This window comes from Gymnoscopelus braueri (genome assembly GCF_963280865.1).
Source record: "Gymnoscopelus braueri genome assembly, chromosome: 21".
Lineage (NCBI taxonomy): Eukaryota > Metazoa > Chordata > Actinopteri > Myctophiformes > Myctophidae > Gymnoscopelus > Gymnoscopelus braueri.
Window position 1 is genome coordinate 26671985 of NC_137623.1, and position 13721 is coordinate 26685705.

General features: G+C 41.6%; 2 protein-coding genes across 7 annotated transcripts in view; both read right to left on the reverse strand.

Moving 5' to 3' along the window:
- Positions 1–13721, reverse strand: part of eya1 (EYA transcriptional coactivator and phosphatase 1) — an 80581-nt gene that overhangs the window by 44925 nt on the left and 21935 nt on the right. For 5 of the 6 annotated variants that reach the window (XM_080417128.1, XM_080417124.1, XM_080417127.1 and 2 more), the window contains exon 3: positions 3830–4143. The exons of the other annotated variant lie outside the window; for it this stretch is intronic. The gene's annotated coding sequence lies outside the window, so the exon portion shown is untranslated. The remainder of the gene's footprint in view (positions 1–3829; positions 4144–13721) is intronic. 6 annotated transcript variants of the gene reach the window in all.
- Positions 7109–13721, reverse strand: part of sbspon (somatomedin B and thrombospondin type 1 domain containing) — a 297594-nt gene continuing 290981 nt past the window's right edge. The window contains exon 6 of the mRNA XM_080417133.1: positions 7109–7134. The gene's annotated coding sequence lies outside the window, so the exon portion shown is untranslated. The remainder of the gene's footprint in view (positions 7135–13721) is intronic.

Sequence of the window (13721 nt, forward strand, 5' to 3'; positions counted from 1 at the left end):
TTTAAAAACACACTATGCAGTATATTTGGTGTTAAAGAAAATATCTAACAGGTTAGTTAAAAGGATTTCTGTGTAAAGGACTCTATTTGACTTTGTTTGATTTAAGAACTATTTGACATGGAAACGGTCAGATGGAAGATGACCCTGCGAGAGAAATGTGAGACATTTAAAGGAATTGTCTTGGATGCGTTATTTATTGCCCTTCCTCACTCCATGTACCACAGATAATAATTTTATAGGGCAGTGAGTACATATTCCTTTGAATTTTACGGACTACGTAAGCCATGTGTTGTGAGTTACACGTTTTGAAAAACAATGCTTTAATCAAAATAACTTTAAAACAACTAATCCCCACTTAAGCTGGTCAGCTGAATCCACATGGTGGCCCAGGAAAAATAAATCCACTCGCAAAGAATGTAGATGCAGACAACAATTGGACACAGATGTGTGTGGAATTAGGCACAGTTTACAAAATGCTACACTTCACTTGTATCTCTAAATGTGGCCGAAGAAATGAGGGCTGCCAACAAATGCAATTCAGATTAACGCAGCTTTTCTTTTTCTTTTTCATTTGAATAAAAATGGCCAATTGAGATAATACAGTATAATATCAGAACATTTTTAACTAACACACAGGCTCCAAAAAAAAAGGAATTACATCCTGGTAAATTACAGAATAATGTACATTTTAAACAATAACAGATTAGTTTATGATACATTTTTTCCAATGTTAATTTCTAGAATATTGTTGTTTGTTTACCTCGATTTATTACTGCAATAATAATCAAACCGACATTTAAACACAACTTGGGGGAAATGAATAGAAATATTTGTCTAATTTTTTATTAATGTAACAGTTTTGTCAATAATCTATTGTCAAATAATCTAGTACAGCACATAAATAAAGTGTTGTGTCAACATTAATATGTGGACACACACCATTTGAAATGTTGTCCTTGTACGTAATTAAAACTCTAAATCTTAACAGATGTGGCGTTTGTCGATGTGCAATTTGTCTCTCTCATTTTGTTAAATCTGACATGGTGCTCTAGCAATTCACTGAAAAGCTACATTAAATCTGTTAATACTGTGCTCTTCAACCCTCCAAATTATTTCCAGAAGGCCAGTTCGCCTTTGAGGGCCCATCAAGCCAGATTTAAGGTAGACATTTTATCACACGCCGCCTACCGCTGTGACCACCACAGAAAGAGAGGTTCGTCACCACTGAGGGTAAAGTCAGTGCCAGTGACTTTCTCTGAAGATATCGCATCTATGTTGATTATACTAATGGTTGTTAACATTAGATAATGACCTGTAATCTTAAATAAATATATAACGGGAGCAAATTAAGTGGACATTTTACATAATTTAGAGAAGCTGCCTGTTAGGATGCTACTGTCTTTTTATTTGTATTATTTTTTTATTTCTATCATTTGAAAACAAACAACACTGACAATAATGTGTGTGATGGTGCATACTAGTAGGCACAGAACAATACACGAAAAAATCCTTTCAAATACAATTTCCTTCAGTACAGAACTAAGGAGTCAGTGGCTTCCCTTTTATCTTCCTTAACGCAAACATAATTGTCATTTACAAACAAACACAACAAGAGGGCCTTAGTGAGGGAGGACTTGCGATGGCAATCAACAGAGATCCTCAAACCTCATTTCCTGCTCTTTCAGCCATATATTCCAGATCCAAACAGTGGCGTGTTCACAAAATAACACCCCACAGTATTTAGTAAACAACCTCAGCCCACTAATCGCCTACCGTGGGCTACTTAGGAGGAGGTCCTATTTCCTCCTTCTCTCTCTCTCTCCCTCTCTCTCTCTCTCTCTTCTCCCTCACTCTTCCTCACAAACAGCCGAGTGAGGCTGTGTCAATTAGCCCTCTGTGTCTTTCAGCATCTTCAATCTCCCACCCCGGAGAGTGCAGGTCAGAGAGAGACGTGAGATCGGCCCCGGCTAGACGTGTCCATACGGAAGGCATCAGGCCGTGGGCAAACAATGCCTCCGTCAGCGCCAACCACTCCAGCTTCCACACATCATGCAAACGCACCACAGCTCCACAGAGCCGGGGGTTGAAAAGAAGGGTGTGCGATCTCTACCCCGTGCACGCCTTGCTAAAGCAAATACACAGGGCAAACAGCCTCAAATCAGGCTGCTCATTATCTGTTAATTGGATAAATAGGGTTATTGTGTGTGAGTGAATGGTTGCGGCAGGCGGCTGCGCACGCTGTAGTGTTTGTCTACACAGGGAGGAGGCCTCACTGCAAGCAGCGCCGGCTCATTTATTGCATCCTAACCACTCTTATTTTACTCCCTTTCATCTTCTAACATACACACACACACATGCACACACACACACACACACACACAAGAGAGAGAGGAGAGAGAAAGAGGCGTCGATTTGCACATGACAGGAATCGGATGATAAAAAGGATCGGGGGAAAGAGAAACACAATTTCAGAGACAAAAACCCCTCTCACACCCACACACACACACACACACACACGCACACACACACACACACAAATACCCCGAGCGGTGATCTCGGAGTCTTGTGATCACACACAGTACATTAAACCAGAACATCCTTCAATTACACTGACTGGTAATTACGGCAAGCCAATCATCTTCACTACATTTACAGAAGGGCCTGACCATTGAGAAGACAGAGAGAGAGAGAGAGAACAAGAGGGAGAGAGGTAGAGAACAGACAGCGGTCAAGCCTTGGGCCTGTTGTCTTGGGAGACGCTGAGGCCGAGAGCAGACCCTCTCTCAGGTCTCCGAACAGCATTCCATGGCCTCAGCAGATGGCATTAGATGTCAGCTGCTTTAACTGAGCTGGTTTTGTTTGTTCTGCCAGCCGAAAAGGGTCTCCTGCAGGGACCGGCATGTTTTGCTTGCCGGGATCTAATATGTACACTGGGCCGAGCATGGGTGGACACTAACACCACACATGTGGGGCTTTTATTTCCTAATCTGGAACATTATCTCAGATTGCGCTTTCACTTTTATATTGTGACGGTTTGTGATTTTAATGGGGAAGTGGAGCATTATTTTCCTTAGGCTGAAGTTGGAATTTAAGACGAAGACTTCTGTTTTTGACAAATGTCAATTTTGTAACTGTAGAAGTAGGAATTTCTAGACAAATGACTTTGGAACGGCAAATCTATGACACAGAAGATGGAATATTTATTTTAGTAATCATAAAATATGCAAAAAGTTGCTACGATCTTCTTTAAATGTTTTGAATTTCTGCTATTTTTTAATGTTGTATTTTGTAGTTTTTGTTGTGATATATTCGGCTGATAGGTAATATTTAATTTTACTAGTTAAATCTATTCAACAGAAGGGCATAATTTCTCAGAGCTTATATTTGTGTTCATGTTTTATTATCAACATCAACAAAAATTGTATAATGATAATAATGATAGAATTAAGTTAAAATCCCCCTTAATACATCTTATTAATTTCTTCCCAGCAAATTGTACTATGACAATTGTATTTATATTTATATTAAAATGAAATATAGTAAATAATATAGTAAGTAACCAGTTATTATTACTGACCGGCAGTCATTAATGCTTTAATTCGTTTTTCCACCTTTTTTGCCTTAATTGAATTTCAACACACTGACATGTGATACTAATGCCACAACATTACAATTTTGACTCCAAACACAATTCTCTCCTCATATATCATCATACAGACACTTATTTTGGCAACATCCTACAAAACATTTGGAAATTAGACAAAGTAGGACCACGGCAGTTAGCACACAAACATGCCTGACATCATGCAGAATGCAAATTTATACTCACTACAATTATGGATGAATCCCCGTACTTTTGCGTGTATCCCTTCCTTTTATTTTTCTCTCTTAAAAAAAAAAAGTAAGAAAGAAATCTTCTACGAGGCAGTTGGTCAGTCAGTCCAGCAGAGAAAGTTTCTCAAAAAGATCTTTTCTGCGTCGGCGGAAACTGGCAACAAATGATGACCCCTACCAGACAACTTTTTTCTTTTTCATTTTAAGTGTTGGAAGCCATGGAGCCTCGCGCTGTATCTCAGGAGACCGAGTCCTATAGCGAGAACGAGAGTTGTCCGATAACTGCTTCAGGCAGTGCCTAGCGAGTGTCTGTGGAAGAGAGAGGGGGAAAAAACAGAGAGAGAGAGAGGGAGAAGGAGGGAGAGAGAGAGAGGGAGGGATAAAGGCAGTGAGTGAGCATGGGGTTGGGAGAGCGAGAGGTTTGGTGCTGCCGCTGCTGTTTTAAAAAGCAGAAAAGTTGCTCTCACTCTCGTTGTGTGCTCTGTGTGTCTCTCTCTCTCTCTCTCTCACACACACACACACACACACACACACACACACACACACACACACACACACACACACACACACACACACACACACACACACACACACACACACACACACACACACACACACACACACACACACACACACACACACACTTTGGCCACGAAGGAGGCACGGGGGAGTCGCGCCTCACACCAGGTCCCCATATGTCATTCACTCAAAGCTTTAAGCAACAGAGCCCCTCTCCAGATTGTATCAGTGGCGACTAAGACAATGAAATGGCAGAGCCCCCCCACCCCCCCGCCTGTCCTCTGGATCACCAGGCTCAGGCTCACACACCCCGAGGGCCCGAGGACTTTTCTTCTTATTCTTCTTTTCCCTTCCCTCTTGTTTTTGTTATGTTTTTCCTTTCACCACAAACCACTTTTTTTTGGGTTGTGCACTCTCTCTCTCTCTTTCTCTCTGTCTTGTGTCTTAGGTCAATGCAGGATCTCTATCCACCATAAATAGACTAACATGGGTTTAGGTCATTAGCTTTAGGTGATGGGGAGCGGGGGCTTTTCTCAGTCAGCGGCCAGAGCCCCCCCCCCCCCCCCCCCCCCCGCTGTAGACATAGTGGAAGTCCTCCGTCAACACGTACGCACCGCGTCTGTGTGCAAGGTAATGACTGCCTTCTGTCCACTCCACGTTATTATGTCAACTGTTCAATACTGCCACACAAGGCCATGCTCCTACTACAACCGATGAGCTTAGACCATCATCCCACATCCATCCGTTGCTGGAGCAGACACATCCAGGGCTTTTTGTTTTAATGTGCCGTGCCATTCTTAACTTTATTTTGCACACACCCGCCCACACACGCCCGCCCTCTCCAGACCGACAAAAGACATCCGCGCTGGCGTTATGAATGGTTTAAAGTGCAATGACCCGTTCCTTCAATTTTGCTTAATTACAGGTAATAAAGCAGCGGGCGAAATGCTAACTGTAACAATGAAAAATGAAAAGGCAAGAAAGAGGAAATCATGCATTAGCTACAGTAAAGAGGTGCTGAGAGAAAAAGAACACCCACGCCCAGAAGAATGGAACAGTGTATTTGCAGCAGTTAGCCTACGCATCCACTGCATGCACGGCATGTTGTCTCCATTACCTAGCAGTCAGTGGGTGATTTTAAAATGTGAATAACGTCAATGGGTATTATTTCAAACAGACATTCGGATCTCTTAATACTTTCATCGTTGCGTTGTGGAACTCGCGTGTCACTCGCCCAATAAAATCCCTATCAATTAGATAGTTATTCAATGAAGACACTTCCTTTTGGAAAGTCGAAAGCGGTAGAGCATATCGCCTCTGTGGGGTGGAAACCTCATATGTCCAAAACTGTTGCTTTTCAAGATTCTAATTCGAAACTATCAAAAGTAGCAGATCTACAAGCTCAAAACGCGCCGCTTTTCGAGCTTGTAGATCTGCTAATTGTTGATGCTTTCGTGTGACGCTACATGTAGTTTGACACAAAAAGTTAGTATATGGAGATAGGAGGTTTCTGCCCAACAGCAACGATATTATGTGGGACGTGGAGAACAGTGGCGTTATCTCAATCCACAGAGAGAGCAAGCAGGTCCACAGCAACCAACCACATAAGCAGCAGCAGTCGACAAGGAGCCGACAGAAATAGACCCAGGCAGCAGCAGTTCTGATTTAAATACACTGTGGTATCGATGTGGACCCACTGTGATTTCAAACGCTACCTCCTTTTTTTCCAATGCGGGTGCCTACAGGTAGATCCACAGGCTCACATTTCAAAAATCGGAGCATGAAATATATTGCATATTATTGAGGAGGTTCCTGATAACTCAATTGACTAATAGATGCTCAGGGACTCTCGAGTGACTATTTCTAATAGCTGAGAGGTACACATGCCAATTGAGTTATTGAGTTTGCGCTCTCGCTCTCTATTTTTCAATGAGCAGCTGTGTAAAATTAGCTTGCGATGTAATTTTGCAAGTGAGTTATTTTCAAATTGCACAGTATAATTACCCGAGTTGTTTATGTCTCCACGACTAAACTCATATTTTCCCCGTGCTCATCTGCGGCATGCCCTGCTGAATGGTATGGTTTGAATCAAGGCTCCAATCAACCTCGCCGTTTTACTAGAGATGTTGGGACTCACCTATATTTTCATGTTCCACAGTATAAAACAAGCGGTTGTTAAATTCAAGCGTTTTTATGTAAAAATGTGGGTTGAAGTGGAAGGCAACGCTGAGAGGCCACTTTGAGTTTTAAAATGATAAATTTGGGTTTAATTGGTGGTTTCCATGGGTATGGCTTTTAAAAAGCAGAGCATGCACTAAGCTACTTTTCATCGACCCACAATGAAGAATATTCATACACACCAGTACAGGATAAGTAGTGGTAGAAAGGTAGTGAATAAAAGTAACTAACTAAGTGGACGCATGAATTAGAACAATAAAGCAATCGATAAAAAAACAAGCCTGAAAAGCGCCTTCTATACCTCTGCCAAATGGAAGCTTAACAAAAGATGCACTGATACTATTCAACTGACATCAGTGCTAAAACGCCACTTGCCAAAAAAAAAACATATCAAGCAAGAAATTTGAGAAGTGAGCTAAGATTAAATGCGAAGCCGTTCTTTATTAAGGATTATCTTGATGGGACTCGATGGTCTTCATGTAGGGGCTGCAGGGATGCCTGCCCGCAATTTAGCCCATTAAAACCGGGAAAGCATCAGTGTCATTTTAGGTTTTTGCGTTGGTTATTCAAAAATTAGCAGATCTACAAGCTCACAGCACGACACTTCGTGCTTCGAGCTTGTACATCTGCTGTTTTTGAACATTTTTTAAAAATCTTTGAAAGTGTTTGAATTTTTTTTAATTAATTTTGAATTACATTCAATTCAAATGAATTATATAAAAAATGTGTAGAATCGGCCTCAGGTCTTAATGGGTTAAAGTGAAGAGAGATCTGCACTGTCCTCCACTGCCAACAGGTTATCCACTCAACTTCTCATAAACATGAAAATAGACCCGCAGCCGCACTCAAATGGTTGAACGTTGCCGAATCTCTTCAAGATAAAAAGAACACAGGATTTAATCTACAACCGAGTCTGGAATCGCTGCTCTGTGGAATGGCGTTTTGTATGAACCCAGAGGTGGGCAGTGATTTATCTTCCACTTTTTTTCTACAAAGGAGAATATCTAGGTAGGTGGGTTTACATAGCTTGACAAAGAATATACAAACGGTGAGAAAAGGAGCAGGAATAGTGTGACAGGGGATCAAATGGTGCGGATGAAACAACATGCTAACACCCTGGTGACACACTTGTAATATTTTCATATGCATATGCAGCAAATTTGTTTGGGTAGAACTACTACTAGTGTTTACACAATGTCACACTTTGGGGGAGATCAAGTTCCTTTTCTGACATAAGTCTCAGTAGACCGTTACACCCAAAACCTTCCCCCAAGAAGGGAAAGAGGGGAAATCTGAACTTGGGATAACTTTGGATAAAAAACGGCGTTTATATATTTATACAGGCATTACCAGGTGAAGTGGTTGGCTATTGACTAAGGAGAAAATAAAACCCCTTAACCACACAACTTTCTCCCCAGTCCTGGCACATGTGGGACCCTTAAGGTATCGCAATGGTGATTTCTGCGGCTGGATTCTGTGGCTGGTGGACACTGTCTATTCTTGTGCGCCTACTACCCGCTCTCATTCACTGCTGTGCACAGTTTCCTGTTCAAAATAACTGCAGCTGCAGTGGGTGACATAGTCTGGGATAAAACAAAACACCAGGGGAAATGCAAGAGGATTTTATAATAGCTGGTCCACTTACTTTTCCTATGAGTTCTGTAATACTAGAAAACTTAAATACAAAGCAATGGCTAAAGTTGAAAAAACAAATGGAGGCAAAGACATCAACAAAAAAAAGGTTTTGAGGATCAAGAAGACATTTGTAAGTAGACTTTAGGAGGCTATCTCTATGAAGCAGCCAGGCATCTGAAATATAACATTAACCCATCCATCTACAGAGGCTTTCATCAAACTCTAAAGAAAATCTTTGATGATGACAAGTTGTCACCACAAAAAAAGGTTTTGACAGCGCAGACAGATAATTTTGAAGTCCCTCAAGGTAAATTAGTAGCAAGTCAAGAGCTTTCAAGTGGTGAATGAAAGTTACGAGTGAAGCCCAGATTCCTCATAAACAAACAAACAGGTTTTCCTGCCTGCTGGAGGAACGGCGATAAAAGTAAACAGAACACATACCTCTACATGGAAATACACCGGTTTTCATCCACAGAAAGCATGGAACAATGGCAATGGTTAACCTCAATGGATGCTACAAACTCAAATTAACATTGTGACCGTACTGTTGCAGCCATGTTGGTTTTGAGCGAAACAATGGGAACATGTTTTGAATTAAGTGAAAACCCCATTTGTCCCAGTGAATCAAATAAAACATGCCAAACATACGGCTTTTCACCAAGGAATACAGAATGCGCAAAATTAATTTATACGTTGTCTCGGTTGCTGAAAAGACAGTGAGCGCAGTGTGTGTGTGTTTTTGTTAAAGGTAGCCTGCACTCTGTGGACACATTTATCCATGTTTTTACCATGACTGAAAACTTCTACTTTATGAGTACACCTGGGGAGGGCCTATGAGGACCCCAAAATCCTCAGATGGACACTTTACTGCTTGCTCTTGGCCCCAAAACAGCAAAACAAGTACACTTTAGAGACCCATTACTCAGAATAAGACATCACTATTGGCTGGGAGTATCAGAGAGGGCATTACACTCGTAAATATAGCCTGTTTAAAGATGTGCACAATCAATACATAAAATGGAAGAAGTCAATAAGTCAATAAGATCATCAAACTCTTACTTTATCTTTACAGTGGATGTCAGTATACACACCAGATGTGATAAAACAACTGCAGCAAACAGACCACAACAGTATGAGATATGTTTGCATCGTGCTGTAGTAGTCACTAAGACTAATTGTCTGCGTTTAAAGTAAATCCTATAGTGCTAATGTGTTCATTTGTAACTCAGACTGTACATTTGCGCACTTTCAGAGTTAAATCAACACTACATGAACAGGATTTTACTGTATACTATTTACATATTTGATTCATGGATACGCTGTGTGTCTCTCTCTATGGTCATCCTGGCCTTGTATTGAGCAACCTTTATCGGGCCTCATTGGTCTGTAATCTATAGGCAGGACAAGAGGCGCTGCCAAGTTAGTAGGAGCATGTTGGATGGCCCTCTGCCTCCACCGATTTTCAACAAAACAACAAAGCTCTGGTCTGCCTCCTCTATTCTGCATCACACCAGTGGATAAGTGCTCTCATATGCCTATCCCCTAAACACGGCTCCAGTTTAGACTTGGACCGCGATTCAACTTGCTGGTGCCGGTTACACCGACACCAGAGTTTTGTACGCTGTTGGCTTAAAAAAGAAGATACTTTTTTTCAATGTTGTTGTTGTACAGTTATTGTTGATATAAATAATATATTTCAAATGTTAAAGATCAACAACAGTTCCATCAAACAACAGCCTGAAGAACATCTTACGTTGCAGATACCGTATACACAAGATAATAGGAGAGACCTGTCATGTGAGAATTATTCAGGCCTATTTTTTTTAAGAACTCCCCCTCTGACTCAACCTACTGTACAATTTGAGTTTCCAAAGAAGCTTATCATTGGTGCATTCACACCTAATTCCCTCATTTTTATCCGGAATCATGACAAATACCCATGATAAAGCACTTTCAGTAGTGCATGGTAATAATGGCGGGGGTCTTTTGACATAACTCCAACAACAGTGGAATGTGGGATTCACGTGTTTAAAAAAGGACAGCGCCTCAACCAACCACACCACTAAATCTAAATCAGCTGCACCCTAAAATACCAATATGTTTGGTAATAAATTTTCAGCGTCCCACTAATGGCCCTCTACCATGAGCAGGCAGAGTGGAGTGGAGTAGCCGTAGGAACATTTGTCAGGGCTGCCCCAACTGTCTGGGCCTGGCCCCTGATTTGCGCAGCCCGGGCGCCCAGAAATGTGGCACTCCCCGTCTCTCTCCACAGCTGCTTCCCCCAGTTGGGTCCAGGTCAGCAGAGAGCCAGGGGCCAGGCCGGCCATCAGCAGGGCCCCCCCGGCTGTAGGGTCTGGCCCACAGGGAGGGGGCCTGGATATCGCTGGGGGCTTATGGTCAACCATAGCACCAACTCCCCAATGGGTTAGAGTACAAACTCCAGAGGTTAGAGACATAACTGCCCCGACACACACGCACGCACACGCACACGCACACACACACAGGCACGCGCACACAACACACACACAACACGCACACAACACGCTAACTCCCTTGTCCCTGTCAGACACCCCACCTCTCCCAGAGCCATTCACCAAACCCCCACCGGTCCAGCCCCTGTGACATTTGTGAAGCCAGGAGCCCACATAACAAAAACACATTAGGCAAATGTCTGGGGTCAAACGTCTGTTTGAATTGGCCAGATGAAAGCCACTTAGATTGGGTCTGTGCCATTTCTGCTCGGCGGCTAAATACAGTTTAGTAAGCCAATGGTTTGTCTCACCGACAGAAAATGCGACCACGTTCAAGTTACTATACTTTGTGCACATATAGCATGGAGTATAGAAGCTCTTTCTCATGCACACACGCACGCACGCACACACACACACACACACACACACACACACACACACACACACACACACAGAGCCATATAATCCTGAGGATATTACAGTCGGATGGCTATCCCTCATGAATGAGACGAAAATACTACAGACCGGAACATAAATTATATTTAACCCACAGCCACACTTGTTCTCCAAGAAGCAAGTGCAAACAGTGGGGCTATGTGCCACATTGAATGTGTGTCGCTATCGGACACCGGTTTTCAGGTCATTTTTAACTCCTGGATATATAGACACTTAACAGCTGGGCTATTCTGTCTTCCCCGCGTTCTTGTACAGTACATGCGCACTTAAAGTAGAAGAAGTAAAAAAAAGAGTCAACTGGATTATCTAGACACCAAATGCCATTCATTTTTACTGGGACAAAAGATGCTGAGCAGCACAATTTTTCACAGCCCCGGAGGAGAGTGTGAACTATTAGTGGCTTGACAAACCCAGTACACTGTCAAATCCTGTGTGTTCATTTAACTCTGAGAGTGTACGAATTGAACCAAATGGACCCGTAATCCATTCGGTTCCATTTGTACACTCTAAGAGTCACAGACCCTTACGGTTGCATTTCTTTCCCATTTGTACACTGTGAGAGTTAAATTAACACTCATGCTGCCGTCACAGGGAGGGACTTGAGGGACATGACAAGAAGTTCAAAAATAACCAGGGGTTAATCGCAGTTTAAGACTATGCGTGAAGAGTGCTGATGTGTATGCTAATAGCGTACCCCTAAAGTACCTCCTGGTGAATTCTGTACATGTGTCTGGGACTTGTCAGAGTGCTCGTTATAAGTGAGGGAAGCAGGCTTTCATTTATTTTCTTTACTTGCCCGCTATCAATATTCAGGAAGAACTGTCAAAGTTACTTTGAGCAATGTAAAAAAAAAAACGTAATATGTATGTAAAATAAAAAAAACAAAAAATAAAGATTGTATCATTCAAGGAGATTAGGGAATAACAACCAGGAAATCAAAACAAAATTCCAAGTTGCCTTTATCTTTAGTACTAAAATTTAACAACTTTGTGGTGTAGTTGATTTGGATAAATATATCACTTCACCAGGGATATCAGTGGACTGGACTAGAGGCTGGGCTGGCCATTATTAGATTTTTTTTAACAAATCGCTGTTATGCAGCTGATGTGTACTGATTTTTAACCACTTTTAATCTGGTGTCCCTATTTTGGCCAAATCATTATAGGTGAACATTTTCAAAAGGTTTTGAAAATGTTTGAATAGAGCTTCAGTGGTTAAATAATATAAAATGATTTATTTCATTCTTTAGAATTTTTGCAAAATATCGGTCAAAACATTAGAGATCGTTGGTTTAAGGTGAACTCTCCAAAATCGGGATCCAAAAATCTAAGCATCGGCCAGGCTCTAGAACGGACCAAATGATATGCCAACTTTCCACGTTTGTTTCCTCTTGATGTGTTTCGGCCCAGCGGTGGCCCCTCTCAAAAGGTGACTTCCTCTATGAGGAAATGGAATTCACAATGTAGCCTGCAAGGCACACTCTGCCTTTGTACTTTGTGTGAAAATATGTTCTATCTCATCTGTCTAAGACTGCCTCAGAGTGATTTGTACCAAGTGAGGGGAAGGCGCAACAAAGTCTTTAGTGTCTTAGTTAAATTACACCACTCTATCATTTTGCACTACGCTTTTTCTGTCTCTACTGTATGTATATCCACTTATACCATAATAACATGGTTCAGAGACATTTTAAAATACAAAAATGAATGTGATTCTATACTATTAAAGAACTGAATGTATTTACTACTAAACAACAGTAGCCTATACTGTATGTATTACAGAGTTGTTATTTCAACTTAAACGTGAACATGAGCAGGATGTGGAATGTGAATTTGGGGAGGGTGAAGTCACAAACACTCTTACAACTGTGTTAGAGAGAGCATGAAGCTGAGAATGTATTGACAGGTTGGATTTACTCGCATTAAAAAGCTTTGAAGACGGGAATGATTGATTGTTAGTTAAGTGAATGAATCTAGTGCATAGGCTAAATGGATTCCCATTGATATCTCACCTCGTTTGAAAGTCCATCTCATTCACTCTGCGGCATACTGTATCCTTTCTCTGATCTCGTCCATGTACTCTACAGTACAGTATATAGACCATATCTCATGTGTTTATCCAGAAGCAGTTATGTTTGAACCATTTTTATTTTATAAATGTACTCAAAAATGTAATAAAAATTGTTGGGGTTTGGAAGGGATTGTGGCTCCTTAATAAAGATTTGAACAAGTAAGTCAGGAGAATTGAGAAAATGTAAGATTCAAGATTAATGTAACAACCCATACTGTATATAGGTAAAATTCTTGGGTTTAATATGGCAGAAAGGATATTGAAACGTATTGTGCATGTAGACAGACACGGCAACGCAGAGCGAGGTTCAGATTATAAAGTCAACGCTACTTAGATGGCATTGTTACCGTTGCCAAATGCCCCGAGGGAGATCTCTGCTTGAACCCTGTACATGACACCTACGATAATTATTACACCGTTTCAACCCCGTGAATCAGAGATAAATTATCACTGTGATACGGAAGACACTCTGATTAACCTTCCGACGAAGACGTGCGGCAGCGCGGCGAGACGTGATGAACTGCCAAGGACCTCTGCCCTGGTGACGAGTGCTTGATTCAA